Consider the following 16043-nt stretch of genomic DNA (forward strand, 5'->3'; position numbering starts at 1 on the left):
AATGTTATGGTGGTTATGGTTGATTTTCTGTAGCAGCATATAAAAATGTTTTTGTTTGTGATACTTGCAGAGCAGCGAGCCTCTCTGCAGAATGGAGGGGCTGTAGTATCTTGCTCAAGCACATCAGTAGAGTTTGAATTGGACCTCTCAGGGTGAAAGGGGGACTCCTTACTCACTATGCCACTTTTGTGGAGCTGCAAGGGGGTTACTCATCTCTGAATCCGGGGGTTTCTACACCAGTTGTACTCTAATACAGTAGTAGTTTGCTGCTTGGACCACTAGAGGGAGCCCATGGATTTTCAACTTTAGGATAGAGGATGATCCACCCAGCCACACCATCACCTCTTCCCATACACACCATCAAAGACACACATCCTGACACTAATGGGAAGCAGCTTTAGATGTGCCTCCATGACACTGGCTATGGATGATGCAATATAATGGAGACTGATAATTATCAAGGGCAAGCTGCAGGGTGGAGGTCCTGGAATACAGCAGGGGTGGTGCTGATGCTGTTGGTGTAGCAGTGGTGATGAGGCTGTTTTGATGACAAGTGGAGCGCCTGCTGTGCCTCGCAGACCACTGTTCACCCTCCTTTTCTGCTCCATCTGGATTTCAGGTGGCCAATTCTCCATGGAGACGTTACCTTGGAAACAGCGCTTTATTTATTTATAGGGAGCGACTGGGCAGACATGGAGGGGAAGGGAGAGCGGAGACAAGACATGGACTCTGATACAGATTTTCATTTAGCTTGGAGTGCACATGCTGGGTGATATGGGTGCAGAGGGATGGGGCGATAGCTATAATTTCATGTCCGTACAAAGGCTACCTTTAATTGTAGAGCAGCTTAATATTGCGTAGCCTACTGCGCCCAGGTTAAACATGTCTTACATCGAGGTAATTGAGTGATGAAGTTATGATGAGCATATCCTTCTAGACACATATCTCTTGCTTAACAGCAGCTGTCAAGAGCCTTTACTTTTCATGACGCCTGATGACCTGCTCTATTAATATTTGATTTTGAACATCTTTGCCTCCTGGACAAAAACATGATTGAGGTGTTAGGCTGAGGCAAATGCCATCTCCTTACATCACGGTGGATTGGAATATGGCTCACTGGAATATAGTTTGACACATTTACCATCTGCCCTTTCTCTTGCATTGTTCCCTCCACTCCTTCACTGTCTCACACTCATTGTTGAGTTAAGTTGCAATACCATGAAATAATACAAATGAGATATGTACGATCACCCACCACACACTGCACTATACTTGACCCCTGGCAGGTGGTCTCTCAGGGTCTGCAAAATCTCACCTTCATGCGTGACATCACATTCCTGAGTTTAACAACACATTAGCCCCTCACTCACACATCTCCATTTTGACTGTGAAGCACCATCCTCAGCCTCCACCATCACCACACACACACACACACACACACACACACACACACACACACACACACACACACACACACACACTTCTCCTTGACCCCCAGCCCAGGAGAGTCAAGAGGCTGCAGCACAGTTCTGCACTGTCCAGAGAAATCTTTGAAGATCAATGAAAGAAGGGAAGGAGGTGAAGGATGAAGAGCATGCGTGCGACTTGTGTGTTGCTTCGCCTGCAAAAGGAACATTGTTTTCAATGGCACTGCAATATCTAACCTACGATTAACCTTTGCAAAGTGCGTGTGTTGAGTGAAAAATAAAAAAAAATAAAAATAAAAAAAAAAAGAAATGAGGACTTGATCATACATGGTTGTAGGCCTGTGCACATTTGCATTGAAAATCCTTCCCAGTGTTCTACACATTTGTGAATGTGTGTTTTTGTGTGTCTTTTGGTGTGGGGATGTGTATGGGTGTGTGGGTTTATGCATGCCAAGTATTATTTAGCTCTAGGCTTTCTCATAATGCAGGCATGTCGTCCTCAGCACTCGACTGTTATCCCTATACACGCTCATAGCAAGCCTGCATAACACATACAGTAAATACACTGAACGTGTTATGCACACACTTGCATTCCTTGGCATACAGAAGTCACAGAAGGTGCTCAGCGGTATGGCTGTGGCTGGCCAGCATTTTAATTCCTCATCCATCTACCCACCCACACATCAATGGAAACACAGTTCACCAATGACTACACCTTTCTATGAAGACGAATCATCTCTCACCATGCACATTGCCATGGAAACACAGGATTTGGCCGGTCGATTGGCAGTGAACTTGCTGTGTAACAGTGAGGCCAAGAACTCTTTGGTTTCATAATACAGTTGAACTCGTAGTGTGATTGCACTGATACTGTTGGAGCTGAAGAAAAATGCCTGCAGTGCTTGAAAAAAAAAAAAGAAGAATAGGATACTAGCTGTTTGCAGATAATTAAACATGAAGAAAGCCTTGGCAATGTATGCAGTCGCTTTGGCATTGTATTAGTTTGGAGTGATTGGAATCTCTTTTATGGTTTGCAATAGCTTTAGTCTACAAAATATGTTTAGCACATGTATAAAATCTAAATGAATTCCATTTGTCTCTGTGAATGTTAAATCTCGTGTCCAGCTTGGGCTGCTGATTTGGTTTGGAAAAGAGGAAGAGACAGTTTTGCAATCATGAAAAATCAAATACAGAGTCCCATAATGTGGTTCATTGGCTCAGACAGACATTTGCTCCATTGTTTCCAGTAGAAGAATGGGCAGCGGCACATTAAAGCCAGTAATATTGCTGGATTCTGGCAAAGTTTAAAAGGGTTAGATGATAAATGTCAGTCATATAATTGGAGCAGACTTGGTTCACTGTGTGTTGCAGGCTTAGTGGATCTGAAGGGGAGTGATATCCATCATCTCAGACATATAGGTCTATACTACTTTACCTGCTCTCCTTGTCCCCTGAGGAACCTTCATACTGCACTGCACTGCTCTGAATACAGTGTTATTGGGTGAAAGGTACTGTGTCTGTGTGCAGGTGCATGCACATACATGCGTGTGCGTTTGTGTGTTTATGCGTGCGTGTTGTGAGGGCAAGGTGGAACGATTTTCGATGTGCTATGGCACATCGAATGTCTTCCTCACACTAAAAAACACCCTGCCCCCCACCTACTCAGGTGTCTTAGCTTCATGCACGCACTCATACTGTCATTGACATTCTTCGCCGGCCTCCCTCTAACAGCCTTAGATGGCCGGTCGCCACTGGAGCGAGGGCAGATCTATTGTGCCACAGAATATGCTGGTGAAAGGGTTTCTGGGTCGATGAGCTCGCACAGCTAAGATGGAGAGATGGGGAGGAGGACAACAAGGACAAACTGTGTTCTTGTTAACTCCTTAGGGACAACCAAACTTTAATTCGAGTCTATGAATATAAAACTGTGCTTTGGTGATTGGCAGCACGAGTCCAATCTGCTCAGGCTGAGCACAAATACATTTGGGTATCATTTCACCCAGAATGGAGATGTTTTTAATTTTTTCAAATGGTGTCTCTGAAGGACAATATAATTGGTTTTGACACATTGCAGGATATATTATAGGTATTTTGTGCTGATTCACCACCACCATCATCTGAAAGTGAATGTTTGACAGAGCCTTTTACATCTCAGACACTCAAAGGCACGGCCATATTCAAAGCGAATGCCAGCCATGGTAACCGCAGTGGTACGGTGTCTCTTTGTTTCTCCTGTGCACTCTGACACAGCGAGGGAGAGGAGAGATAAGGACAAAGAGGGTGCTCGTCATCAGGTATAATGGCATGATGATGACACCACAGAGGTTTCCATTATATTGTTTGTCTGTACAGTGTGAAACTTACGGGTGTTTGAGTTGACATACTTCTTCAGACACAAAGCAAGTCCAGAGGAGTGGTGATTCAGAACAAAATGGCTACCTTGTATCTCGACGATGGATGTTGAACAGCGGTATAAGGTAATAATTCCCATCAAGGAGACCATATTTTGCTCACTAATGAGGCCAGCTCGAGAGCAACAGTGTAACAGCGTAACAGCAGATATCATATTATTAGAAAACAGGAGCAGAGTGCACTCATCATCACGCTGCAAAGCTACCTACTCAGCAATTTGCAGCCCTGCAACCAGCAGCCTCCTGCTTTTGACCGGCTCGGCAGCCAAGACTATATAAAAGTCCTAAGGCAAAACATGCTTCATCAAGCATACCTCATCCCCTACATAGCTTTTTTTTTTTTTATATACTGTAAATTTTATTACACAGAATATAGTGCAATGCCTGATATCATGTGAGATATGACATCAAAATGAGGCACTGAATTTCATATTATTTTAACTTAATCAAAAGGAAAGACCACTAGACATTTCCACTGGAAGTTTTTAATAAACGAATTTTGCACAGTTTACCATTACAATATGATTTCATTAAATCATTCTGAATACAATCTGTTTATGTAATAATGAGATTTGTTCCAAGGTGTCTGCACACAGCTGGTCAAAAAATCCACAATAAATCCCATATCATCATACCGCCGTGCTACTGCTCAGTGATCTAAGTTGTAACCTGATGTAATTTGTTTGGATTGTGGAGCTTAATTTATTTCTGAATGCCTGGCTTGAATACAGTCTCAGCTGTGTGGAAGAAAGGCTGCAAGTAAGCCAGTGGTCCTCTTTCAACCTACATACACTAAATGCATGGGGCATCACATGGAGAGACAAGGGTACTTTTTTTTAATTTATTTTTTTTTTGTTAAGGTTGCTCCCTCTATCTGGTTAACAGAGGAGGCAGGGTAGAATCAATCCTGTTCAGACTGGCTGCTGGACCCTGAAATAAATAAATAAATAATAATAATAAAAAAAAAATAGACAAATAATCCTGGAGGTTATTAGGATTTGAACACAAAGTTTCCAGTGTGAAGACTTAAAATGACAGAGTGATAATTTGCAAGATGCATTATTTTGAAGTGTCTGATACCCAGTTATTCTATGTAAAGACTGAAATAATATCAAAATAAATGTTACAGAGACACAATTAGGTGTCAATACTGGCATCAAAAGTGGATTAGAGACAGGAGACTTGTTGTTTGTTTATTTGTTTGTTTGTTTAGCACTACATCAGAGGAACAATGCCTTAGTTTGCGTTTTGGCGCAAAAGGCTGCACAAGAGACGCGCCAATATTAAACAGCGACATAAAAAAACAAACCTGCCAGCTAGCTTAAGGAGGTTTATGACAGAGAGAAACTTTGAGGCTCGCAGCAGTCGTATTAATAACCTTTCTCTGGCTCACACTCTTCGGTTTTAATGTCTAATCCAAGCAACACAACTTTAACAACAGGTGTGGAGCGGAGAATCTCACCTTTACATACAGGTAAGCTCCAACGTAACTTTACGTAAGGCTAGCTAACTCCTCTTAGTATTATTTTATTATTATTTATTATAGTATTATTATTATTAGCTAACGTTAGCTCGTAAAAGCGAATTGTAACGTTAGCTTGCTGTTTCTTTATTAAATGCATTTTTTTTCATAAGATGGCCTTCATAAACTAAGATTAAACTGAGACACATAACTATCCACATCATATTATATAAAACACTTAAATGCCCATTTTCCTCTCAGTTATTTAAGCTTGTGTAGAGTCTCAAAATGCTTTGTAAACCGTTGAAAAACACTCAGGTGAGGTCATTTCAGTTGTTTCTAGGGCACTTGTATTTATACCTGGATTTTTTTCAGAGACAGAAGTCACAATCCTGGATCAAAACAGAGGGCAATAATTATAAAGAGAGCAGGTTAATTTGCTTTGGTAACTAGTGAAATGATCTCACCCCATATGCCATATATCCTCTCCCTCGGTTTAGACAGACTGTGATGCTAAGACTCAGCATTAGATCAGATACTTGATAAAAAATGGATTTTCCTTTCTCTCTCTCCACTGTAGCAGTGTTAATTTTGGATTCTGCATGCTGTTCCTTTGGGGGGGCTTCATTATCTCACCGACATAAACTGGGTGTACAAATCATTACAAGCTAAAATAACACCTGCTGTTTTTTATGGAAAAGGCAGGCCATTTCAATCCACGTGAAAGCTTTGATGCATTATTGGCTTCACTGTCCCGTGCTGTCTATTAATCATATTCATTATGTGTTATGCAAAAAAGTGTGCAACTACACTGTACAGGACTTTGCACAGTTGTGTGCATGTGAAATAGTTGTTTATGTAATTATTTATTTACTCATTAGATTTTCAACTACACACTAGTTTCATAGCCCTATAATACTATTCTGAGTTTATTCAGAGTTCTATTTCTTGAAAAGATGGGGAAATAAAAATATCTGCCGATACATTAGTTTATATGCAGCATTAGAGAACAAATATACAATTATTTGCACAAGAATACTGTTAAACTTGCGAAAATTTGGACGTAATACAGGCAGGCACCCTAATGACTAAAACAAAACAAAAGCCTTACTTCTGTAAATGTTAAAAACAATCTCATAGTATCTCATATAGCATCTTGACAACAGCGTAAAAACAACAAACAGTTTGGAAGTGGCTTGTTCTGTGTCCCTGCTGCTTTGTTGCTGCACAGTGGCGTGATAGTGAGTCCTTTATTATTGTAAGTAATTGCCTTTTTCCTTGTGGCCCATCCGCTGCGATTTTTTGTGGTTTGAACATGCTTCCAGGTTGAATCTATGCCAAATATTATCTTAGGGGTGTTAATTTAAATTCTAAGATATGACAATGTTCCCTAATTGTATATCATGTGACATTAAATGTTTTTTTTAACCAAGCAAATCAAAACAAATTCTTATGTACAATGGCAGCCTTGCCATTAAACAAATCTATTTTGCCTTAATATTGCCTTAATTGCTCTGACAAGTAAAGATGTGACTTATGATGGACAAGATGATATTATTTGGACAATATGATCAGCCCCAATCTAGTCTGCATAGGCGTACACAGTTTAGAGGGAATATTGATAGTCCCGATTTCTCATTTCATGTGGCGTTTTTTAAATTAATTAATTTATTTTTTAAATATTTGCTTGCCATGACAATGAGAAGATCAAATAAATTTGGGCTCAGTTAGGCGGAGATGTGGAATAGTCTATCCATGCCCACGATTTATTTCTATTAATTTAGTTGCCCTGTGTGGAATGGAGCCTCGTTTTCATTCTTTGTGGGTAATGTGGCCAAATTCTCCAGACGTGCTTGGGCTGATCCAATATTCACTGCTCCGTAGGTGTATTTATAACTGGATTTTATGTGTTTTTGCTGCATCTAATTACAATCTGATCACCCAAGATGCATGTTAATGCCAGCTGTTCGGGGAGGGCTTTATTTGTAGCCTTGTAAGATAGTGGTTCCCAGAGCTTCTATTGTGAAGTAGGGGACAGATTTTAGAATCTTTTTTTTTAGAGGCACATAGGTGGACATTTTATTTATAGGTGCTACCAGGAAATGTGCAAAACAAGAAAAGCTGAAAAAATATTGAGGTAAGAAATTGAGGATAAATTGGCTCGTAACAGCGCAAAATCAAAATAATGGCCCAAAACCTGGCATCTGCTGTGCCTGACATCTGCCTGCAGGGGTGGTCATAACAAACACACAAAATCATTACTTACAGGAACTCAAATTTCCCACTGTACTTGTAATGAAATGGCTAGAAAATGAACAGGTACACAAGTGACGAGAAGCGCAGTTGAGTCCACTTTATCACAAGCCTTAATTGACTTTGAATGACAGAATAGAACCGGACACAAGCAAACCTTTCCCTCACCTTAACCTCGACTTCACCTGGGAAATTGTGTGTGCGCTGTGTGTGGTTTCACAGGCTCCTTTCTACCTGAGGTGGACAGGTACCAGCTGACAGGCTGATGTTTCCCTTCCCTGTGCCTGTGAACCAGCTGGACACAACAGACAGGCCGGTGTGCTGTGTAAGTCATGAGCAGCCTGACCATGCATTATTCATCACAGTCATCATTAGGAGGCCTTCCTTCCTCTTTTATCTCTCTATCTTCTGACATTTCTCTATGTCACTCTCCCTCTGTTTCTTTCTTAATTCATCACAATCCCTTAGCAACTATTCTTTAGAAAGAGTAGCCTTTCACCCTTCAGTCTTTGGCAGCAATACACAGAACCCCCCCCCCCCCCACTCCCCCCCACCCACCCAATAATACCTGCCTCTGCCGCTCCTGTTTGACCTCATTGTGTCCTTGACCTTATTCTAGCGTAAGAGACCACAATATTCTCTCCGTCTGCTTTTCTTTGGCACTTGTGGCTCACACCCGACTGCCCTCGGCTCTGTCAGGCAGCACATCATAAACAGTCGATCTCAATATGGATTTTCTTCCGCTCTTTTATCAAGAGCATCATCGTCTAGTTAATGACAGTGAACTCTACCCTGGTTCTTGACGTGATTGTTGTTGATTGGAGGTGATTGTCACCAGGGTTCACGAGGCTCCTAATTTATGCTTGCAAACAAACATCCAGCGGAGCTGAGCCGTGGGCCAAATTAACATGGAGGTTGCCCTCCTGCGGTGCCCTTGTCACTCTCAGCTGCTCCTGCGCTTCAGTTGCCATGCCAATCCACTTCAACCTCGCCCCTGGCGAACACAGCTTCATCATGAGCTGCTGTAGTCACGGGGGGATGTTTCAAGTGTTCTCTCTCTTTCTCTCCCTCTCTCCCTCTCTCTCTTGCCCCCTTCTTCTCCCTCGCCTCTCCCACACCATCTTTCCCCATTCCTAGTAGGTGCTTGGAGTGTTTTTCTGCCTGCCCCCCCACCAGCTCTGCTGCCGAGCCCCACACAGGACTGAATCCCTGGACTCCCCTTTATTACCATATCATGAGATGTGCCTCAGGCCTGTAGCAATGCAGCGTGTTGCCTGTTTCTTTAAGAGAGAGAGAGAGAGAGAGAGGGGGTAATGTGTAATGGTGAGAAAACAAGGCAGGGAGTGAGAGAGAGAGCGAGAGGGAGAGAGAGGGAGTGTGAATTTATCATAGGCAAATTTTTTGCTTCATTCTTAGCCGTGTGCTGAGCATCCCTGCACGGGCACGCACAGTCTCCTGAGGCACATAGCACTGAGGAGTACGCCTCTCTCATACACACACACTCACACTCTCTCTCTCTCCCTGAAATACACACACACACACACGCACGCACACTCACACACGCACAGTGCTGCGAGGAGCGCCGCTGCTGGACCACAGCCATCTCGCAAAGGAGGTTCCAGCGGAGAGAGAGAAAGACAGAGCAAGAGAGAGAGAGCGAGACAAAGGGAAGGAGGACGGCAGAAGGAGAGGAGCGAATAGGAAGCGGGGACCGGCACGAGGAAGGAGAGACTTAACGCTTTGTGAAGAACAGAAAGCGAGGGACAGGAGGAGGGAGGAGGAGAAAGGAAAAAAAAAGAGGAGGTGGAACAGGAAACGCGATCACTTTCAGCTGCAGCGGTCCGTGTCGCAGCATGGGCAATGCACCATCCCAAGGCATGTCAACCCTATCTCCATGCATACTTATGTAGCAGGTATTTTTTTTATTTTGCGTGTTGTGCTATCCAACCAGCTGGCTGTCCTCCTGTCACATTCTCTGAGAGCAGGGGATGGGGGTTGGGCCGAGGGCTCGCGGAGCGGCATTGCTTAAGGAGTGTGATGCTCTGAGGTAGCCTCGGTTAATGAGCAGTAGGTAGGAGGAAGGCACCTTGGGAGAGGCACACAGGGATGGAGAATATGGGATGGACATGCTGGAAGCACTGGGTGGAGGCAGCAAGGAAATGGGTGTGGGCTCGTATGGATGTGCAGGGACCAGGAATGCCATCAGTGAAGCAGGTGGTGCCTGGCGTGTCCAAGTCTGTGTGTGTGTGTGTGTGTGTGTGTATTTGTGTGCGTGAGGGACAGAGAATAGAGGCAGAGGTGACTGGTGGGAGAGCTTTGCAGTGTGTGTGGTTGAGTGCAAGGTGTGAAAGGTTTGGTTGCAAAAGCAGCTGTCAACCACATGGGAGACCTCTGAGGTGCTCCAGGGGGTGTCTCTGTGTGTATGTGTGTGTGTGTGTTTGTGGGTAAGAAAGACATTGAGGTGAAGGGGGAACAAGACAACAACAACAACAAAACAAATACGCCAAAAAAACAAATCACCAGTGGAAGTGATGATGAAATGTATGGTTTAGTGTGGGGACTGTAGGCAGCACTGCCTAAAGTGAAGGGGGGATGGTAATGTGAATGGATGAACGGGTGGGTTAACTCCTTCTCTTCATTCTCTCTCTCTCTCTCTCTCTCTCTCTCTCTCTCTCTCTCTCTCCCTCTCTCTCTGTCTCTCTGGCAGAATATTAATTTCTAAACACACTTGTGTGCTGAAAAATTAACGAGAGGGACAAATGTAGTCATGTAATGTGTGAGTGTGTGTGTGTGTGTGTGTGTGCATGTGTAGCACTTGTGGCTCACGTAGACACAAGAGGGAGCAAAAGCAAAGAGAAGAAAGTAAGAAGCCAAGAATGTGGGGGGAAAGCCACATTCTAACACAGCGGATTTTCCAGTGGCAATTGTGTTGATTGGACACACAAAACACCGGCAGCATTGACTTTTAACGCTGAATTAACACTGACAATTGCACCATGAGGCACGTTGCAACACCCCTGGCATTGATGAGGCTTCTCGAATATGCAAAAGAGGGAGGGGAGCCACTACCGTCATGCAAAGGAATAGAGGTGAAGGGGAACAGCGAAAGGGATGGCTGATGCTCCTGATGAACACTTTTAGGAAGGAAGAGCAGGACACCACAGCTCAGGGAATTCTGCCACCTCTCTTTCCCATCCTCACACTTATTTTCCGTCATTCTCACCCATTTCCCCCCCCACCACCACCACCCTCTTCATCCCCCGCTTGCCTGTCACCCAGGGACAGTCTGGTTGCTAGTGGGGAGAGGAGAGAGGATATGAAAGAGGGCTGAGAATGAAAGGAAGTTTGAAAGAACAAAAGCCGAAAGAAAAGAAGGCGCAGAGATGGACAGGTAAGGTCTTGTGGGGGCTGGTATCAACATAATTCTCTTCAACAGTGTTGGACGGCTAAATGGGATCTTCGCTTTGAGTGAGTGCAAGGGATCAGCCATTGAATAGCGAGATGTGCTTTAAATTTGATTTGCTAGGGAACTGCAGCAGCATCTCACGGTTATGTTTTATTTGGTCTCGTGTAATTGCCTTTAATATTAACGTCTTCAAGTTTTGTCAGTTTCTTGGCTACAGTGCTTTTTTTTTTTTTTTTTTGCTTGGCGTGATTGCTGACTTTGTGAACTTTGAAAGGTTTCTTGGTAGATTAGGTATTCATTTCTCGTTAAGTTCTTTATTCATCAAGTTGATGTTTCTGATGATTTCTCTTGTCAGAGGCACTCCTCGCTTAAGGACGAGGAAATCATCTTGAGGCTCGGGCTGTAATGTGCACAAGCAGCAGTGTATCGGCCAGAGGTCCTGAGGTTATTCACAGATCTGTTTGCATTGTTTGATTTTTTTTCATCTCTGTAAAACTTGTCCTTGGAGTTCTGTCTCTATATCTTGGAGGGATTGAAATGGATTAGCTTAGTAGGCTGAATATCTGAGCCATGGGTGTCTTTTCTCCAGAAGCACAGCCGCTTTGAATAATCCTGCCAGAACAAAAGGTTTCCAGTGACCAGCCGTATTCAGAATCGCCACCAGCAGCGATCATTGGTGCTAGACAGACACATGCCAAGGTGATACTTCAACTCAGTACAGCCATGGAGCACCTTCAGCAAACCAGGCCAATATTTTGCAGACAGCTGACAGTACAGACCAGGGAACCAACTGTTCACCAGAACTGACTGAGCTCTGCCAAGCTGTTCCGCAAAGAAATAAACCACTTGCATTTGATAGTTGGAGTGTTAACCACTGCCTGGTATGTTGAACAGAAGCTCCACTGTAAGCCCATTACAGATTTGTACCGCTATATGCTGCTAGGCTAAACCGTAAAGAATAGTTCAGGAATAGATTAAGCAGAGTTGAGCAGTAAGCCCAGCATTAGCCTGTCGGAGAGCTAATGCCTAGCGAAATGTTGCCTTTGTGCAGAGACAGCAGATCCTGTATGCTTTATGTTTTCATGTTATACCTAGTATGTCGGACTTAGGTTTTTGTTAACACACATGTCTGTCTCCTGCGGATCTTCTCCAGCGAGGTAGAGCCACGGTCACGCTTGAGAAAGGGGCTCACGGTGATTGAGATGCTGTCATGACGGATACTGAGGTGATGGTCGCTGCAGGAAAGGACAATGACGGCACTCTGAGAGACGTGAAGATGGCATGCAGGGATGAGCGGGGGGTGTAAAGACGAGGAGAACGCTTGCAAAGATGGGAGAACGTCTGGACACAAACTCAGTGCAACAGCATCAGGACTAAGACTGAATTGCTGAACACTGCACGTAATGACCTCCTCACCTTTAAACCCTGTTTCTTACTGTATTTTCTTTGTTACACTAGAATCTAATTCACCGGGTTTGTCTTGACATTGAGACATATAATGACAGCAGGACATCACACTGCAGGGCAGGGTGGTGCGTACAGTCAGGGATGGATGACCCACCAAAACTCAGTTTATTGAGATTTTAGTAAGAGTTAACTTAGTTTTTTAGGCTGACCTATGTTGATGAGATAAATCCAAACAACACATGATTACCACTGATGTTAATTATATGAAAGTATGGATTATAAAGAAAAAAATAAGCATAAATGAATGCCTTTCTGAAAATATAACTTATTTTTACTCATGGTCATTGTGGTCATAGTTTCCCCATTTTTCACATTTACCACCACATCTCTACCTACAGTAGACAGTGGATTATACATGTCTGTGGATATTTATGTTGCATATTAGGACATAAAGTAAATTAAGTCGTAGCCTCGTTGAAATCCATTTAAGAACAGGTGGTGTCACGGGAGGACAGAGTTTTTGATAAAACAATTTGAGTATTACTCGCTCCACAGCTGCCTCCAGCTTTTCAGCATCGGCCATTGACACAAGCCTGTTACAGTGTGTGCATGTCAGTATATTTGTAGAGTCATTGTTTTGTAGTCAGGCACCTGCTTATTCCCTAGGTCTGTGCCACACAAAGCCCATGAACGCTGCCTTGTGATTGGCTGACGATGATGCAATGTTTTATGGCAGCAGAGCTGTTTGCTTTGAGGGCATTTCCAAAGTAATTGACCCTGCTGGGAATAGCTTTGCCTTGATGTAGTGATGCTAAAGTAAATCAACGAAACAAAATATTAACATGGTATTCAGATTTCTCGCATTTTGGGGCACAACCTCGCATGCATAAATTTGGGATGAGCCTGCCTGTGGTGATTGTGATTCTGGCGTGTGAAAATGCTAGATTTCTCTGTCCAAACTCACAAGCTGTTCCTTATGTTAGGTTTGGTTCATGCAGTGTCCTCATCACAGCGTGTTGTAAATGTATCTTTGCTTGTGCTCACATATGTGTGCCTGCATGCATGCAATTGCACATTTGGTGTTAGCATATGACAGAGTGGCAACAGTGTATGTGAGGTATTTAGGCTTTGTGGGAGATGATTGATAATGATGTGGCTCACTACAGAGCTGGAACGGTCCTAATGTCCTATTCGAGAGTTTCTGCATTTCTTTAAAGGTGCAGCAGAGAATACAAAGTGTTAACTTAAGCTTGCAAGCCAACCACGCAACCTTTGTCTATGGTTTCTGATTTGACTCCAAAGGGAATTCTATATGATGAGTCTCACAGTTGCAGTGGTAAGCACACTGGTAAGCTCTGAAGGCCATTAATCATTCAGGGGTTTAAATATTACATGCTTTTATCAAAGGTCCCTGTTTCCATGCCACTATTCTGCGCATGATAGAGTTTGATATGTGTGTACTATGATGATTGAAAAGTATAAGTTTTTAATGTTATTGCAAATTCATGTTTTTTTTTTTTTTTTTTTTTATCTTAAATGAGAAATCTGGATGTACAAACTATGGTAACATAAGCTCTTTTCTCAAGTGAAAGTGTATTGTGTAGCCTAAAATGGCCAAGAAAAAAAAAAACCCTTTTTGACCTTTGCAGTTAAAAGTGGAAGAGGTGAACAAATAGATGTTGACTAGTTAGTACCCCACAGAATTTTATGACCTTCTCTTCTCTAGAAACATATTGCTCTCTCTGTTAAATGTTAATCACAAAATCACGACAGTGCAGATGCAAAAACTTTTGAATTTAAAGTTCAAGTGTTTGTTTTTACCACATGTTAAGATTTTTCTGTTTTCTCCTGCCACTCTGTGTAGTTGTCACCTGCGAAAACTTAATTTCAAGACAAGTACTTTTAATTGGTAGCTTTGAATCAATATCAGCTTGCTACACCTGTATGTTAAATTGGCAAAGATTTACTAACTACACAATCACGAAAAAAAAAAAAAATCTCTCCAAAGACTGTGGCGATTATGACTTTTACTAAGTCCTTATTGTTGTATAGATAGTCTATTTAGCACCCTATATATTAGCTTATAGATACACACAATACAGTTTTTGGTAATTCAAAACAAATTTCAGACAGTTGACATTGTTGAATGTGTATTATGTTGTGTCTCTTTCTTGTGTTTGCTCAGTCTTTGGGAAGATGAAAAATGTTCTTTTTCTTGGAGGGCATATAGAATGTCAGCTTTTTGACACTGACACATTTTGTGCAAATAACAAAAGCAAACCCAGTGAAGTAATGACACGAACTTTGACTTCATGTGGAGCTAAGACTTCCAAGCCAAACGGTCTGGTTGGTTTTTGTTGCTCATGTCAGAGCTGATTTTTTTTTTTCATCTGCTCTGAACGATATTTCTTGGCTATTTTCTTGTACATTTCTTGATACTTGGCTTTGTGCAGCAAAACGCTCTTGAACTTGATCAAGTGAGCAGGCACAGCGAATACAGAGGACACAAATAAACTCTGTTGAATCTGTGTGTTTCTATGCACGACTCTTGAAATTTTAATACGGGTACAGTAGCTGAAAGCCGTTGTAGATAAGCTTGAAGGAAAACAAAAACAAATGCACTCAGCTCTCCTCTCTTCTCCCTCGACCATTCACCAGCCGGTGGCAATCGGCAGGCAGTTGATTGACAACTCAGAGAAAAGTCTTCCTGCTCCACGGTTTACCTCCCTTGGTCAGCCCTCCATGCACAGAAGTAACTTTGAAAGCAAACAGTAGATCAGTGGTGCTATTAATATTGCATAGATTCTGAAATATCTTATTTATGTTCACCCAACATGGGGATCTCTGTTCTAATATGTCAACTTAAAAAGCCAACCTGCAGCAGCTTTAATATCACCGTTTAGAGTATGTGTGCATGAAAGTTTTATGTTTCCAGTATGTTTTGGTTGGGGAATGCAATACACTCAAATGTTTCAAAATATTCACCCTCTGCATCCTCTTCTGGTCTCAGGAGGTCCAGATATTGAAGTTCTGCCGCTGTGTAAGATGAAAACTCACAGACAGTCCCACCCTGAGAGTTTCCGCATGTTTACAGCACTTCTCTGGGAGATCTTTGTACCTCATGTTGCTTTTCAATATGCAGCCAGTTTTGATCATTAGCTCTATCATTTAGCACAGTGTAGACATTTTTTTTTTTTTTTACATACTCGATTTCCCCTGCTGATCATCGAGCAGGCCATGTCACGTCAGCCAAATTTTGCATGTATTCAAACTGAGACTTCATGTAAACTTGCACTTTTTTCTGTCAGCATGGACACAGCTTTTCAAGTCAGTCAGTAAAGCAGTTGGTTTCTATCTCTCTTTTTCTCTCTCTCTCTCTTTCTCTCTCTCTCTCTCACAAACACATATCTGATCAGACTGGTAAGGACAAGAGAAAATTAAATACAAACCTTGGACTTTAATACACTTTTTTGTTGTGGTCAAAGGTCCAGGAGCTAATTCACCTGTTCCCAATTCCCATTTCCCATATCTTGCTCTGCTCACTTGTGACAATACAACTGGCAAATCAGTCTGCTCAGCTGTCTTCTGCCTTTTGTCATTTATGGAAGGTATCATGAATCACGATTTTAGTGGTTGCTTACATTTCTTTGTCAGCTTAGTTTTCCTCTCAGTAGACT

The sequence above is a fragment of the Myripristis murdjan genome, chromosome 8 (assembly GCF_902150065.1).
Source record: "Myripristis murdjan chromosome 8, fMyrMur1.1, whole genome shotgun sequence".
Taxonomy (NCBI): Eukaryota; Metazoa; Chordata; class Actinopteri; order Holocentriformes; family Holocentridae; genus Myripristis; species Myripristis murdjan.